We start from the raw sequence: 2,608 nt of genomic DNA on the forward strand, positions 1-2,608 counted from the left end.
GAACCTGTGTAATAAGTTCAGTAAAAGGAACCGTTACCTGCAAATTTTTAACAACCTCCAGAAACTTACCAAACTGCTTGTCCAACTTAGTCTTTAGTTGGCGATTAGGGAATGGTAATTTGATAACTGGTGGTGCTTCCCTACTCCTCCCCTGGGGTGCATCCTTCCCTGAGGTTGTACCCTGCAATGAATCATAAAAAATATTAGTGTCAGGAATTTTACCCTGCAGCCCTGCAGGGGAAATTGGTACAACGGAATCAGGATTAGCAATATTAATTAAATCAGGTTCATCCTCTTTGGGCATTTGGGGCCCATCGTAGTGTGAACCACTCCCTAGGGTGATCGCATTAGCATGATCCGTAGGTTGGATTCCCTGCGCTGGTAAGGCTCCCTGCTGGCGAGATTGAAGGGTAGAGGACAATTGGGCTATTTGGGTGTCCATGACTTTATTATGGGCTATAATAGAGTCAATTTGTTGGTCTCTACTCTCCATATGTTTTTGCATACTGATCAGCATTGCCCTAATTTCTGATAAAGCAGGGTCAGAAGATGTAGTAGGGGCTTGTGATGGGGGTTTCTGGTTAGCATGAGGGTGATAATATTTATGCTGTGGAGGGGGTGCTTGTTGTGGTTGTTGTGGAGGTGGAGGATTTTGAACATTGGTGCTACGGTAAGATAGGTAGGGATGGTTCCGGTAGCCAGGATTGTAGGAATTGGAGTATGGGTTATTTTGCTTGTAGGTTTGAAAAGCATTAACTTGCTCCATTGAACTCCTGCAATCTTGTTCATAATGACCTACACTTCCACAATTTTCACAGAAAGCATCATTAGCATTATTAGAAACAGCAGAAACATTAGCAACAGAATTAGGATTGTTAGTAGTAAGGTTATCTAGTTTCTGGCAAATAGAAGTAAGCTGGGCTTGCAATAGAGTTACTGAATCAACATGATGCTTGCCCTTGTTAGCATAGCCTCTAGCATTCCCATATTGGGAATTATGGATTGCCATATCTTCAATAACCTGACCTGCATCATCAACATTTAAATTCATAAATCTACCGCTAGCTGCGGAGTCTAAAATTGTCCTAGATGCATTTCCTAATCCATTGTAAAAAGCTTGAATTAGCTGCCACTTTGCCAAATTGTGGTGGGGACACTCCCTCTGCAGATCCTTGAATCTTTCCCAGGCTTCATATAATGCTTCATCTGTCTCCTGGGCAAAATTCTTAATGGCACTTCTCAATAAAGCTGTTTTCTCTGCAGGGTAATATTTATTATAAAAATTTAGAGCAAGAGTCTCCCAGTTAGTAATACCAAGTGCAACTCTATTCAAACCATTAAACCATAATTTAGCTTTTGCACATAAAGAAAAGGGAAAAAGAATCTCCCTGATTTGGTCCTGCGTTACCCCATTCTGCCTAATAGTATTGCAATATTGACAGAAGTCTGCAATGTGAAGATTAGGATCTTCACCCTTAGCTCCACTGAACTTCTTTCTTTCTATCATCGTTATAAATTGGGGCTTGATCTCGAACTGGACTCCCTCGAGATCAGGTGTAGGAGAAAGATGTGGAAAATCCGTCAGGGATGGTTGCGAATAATCGCTAAGCTTGCGAGGTGGAGGTGGTGTACCCATCTCTAGTTCTGAATCAGAAGAGTGCTCCGAATCACTAGAAGTAGGTAATGGATTTCCAAGAATATTATTACTCCCAGAACCTGCCTATAAAAATTCTTCTGTCTATGAAACGAGCGTTCGATCTCAGGGTCGAATGGAATGTAACCTGATCTGGAACACCTAGGCATAAACAAAGAATTAAAAAGACAGATATTAGAACTACCTCAAAGAACTAATGTCCTTTGAGGCAAAAAGGAAAATAATCTAAACTACAAAAATAATTAGAAATAAAAATAAAACCGTTTCCCCGGCAACGGCGCCAAATTTTGACAGGCTAAAGTCGTATCACCTAATCAAAAGTAATTACCTAAGTCCTCTAACTAAAGTAGATAGGGAAGTAGGGTCGATCTCCACAGGGAAACAAGTTTTTCTACCTCTAATTAATTAATATAGTCTAAATTATTAAGACAACCAATATTTGTTGTGATTATAAACTATACTACGAAGATTATGAGTAAAGAGAATAATTAAGGAAGAAAACAATAATAATAATAAAGCCTAGGGCATAGGTTCACTAATAAACAATATTCCAGGGTAAAACACAACAATCAATCATCAATGCATTAATAAATCAGATCATAAAGGGCTTTCTCTACGTATTACAATCATAGAATTAATTTACCGGTATTAAATCTCATCTCTCGAATCTCGACCTAACCATTTATAAATTAATCTGCCTATTGAAACTAAGCCTAAACGTCAATTCTCATCTCTCGAATCTCGAATCAATATTGCTAAACTCATACAATTAAACCTGGCCAAATCTAATTGCATAGCATTTAAACAATCAATAGGAAATCAATTAAGCATTAATGATCAACAATCATAAAATTACCCCTTACATATTATTTATTAGATCCCCAAAAACCCTAGAAGGAAAACTACTCAGACATAGTTAAAACTAAGCAAAACATAATAATTAAGCAAGACATG

At 38.2% G+C, this 2,608-nt stretch overlaps 1 non-coding gene across 1 annotated transcript; it reads left to right on the plus strand.

The window, feature by feature from the left end:
- The first annotated feature begins 1,139 nt into the window (after nt 1-1,139).
- On the plus strand, nt 1,140-1,246 carry LOC145621763 (small nucleolar RNA R71). Its single transcript, XR_014108562.1, has one exon. It is a non-coding gene; the product is annotated as a small nucleolar RNA R71 (small nucleolar RNA).
- Nucleotides 1,247-2,608: the final 1,362 nt, after the last annotated feature.

The sequence above is a fragment of the Chenopodium album genome, chromosome 27 (assembly GCF_948465745.1).
Source record: "Chenopodium album chromosome 27, dcCheAlbu1.1, whole genome shotgun sequence".
NCBI lineage: Eukaryota > Viridiplantae > Streptophyta > Magnoliopsida > Caryophyllales > Amaranthaceae > Chenopodium > Chenopodium album.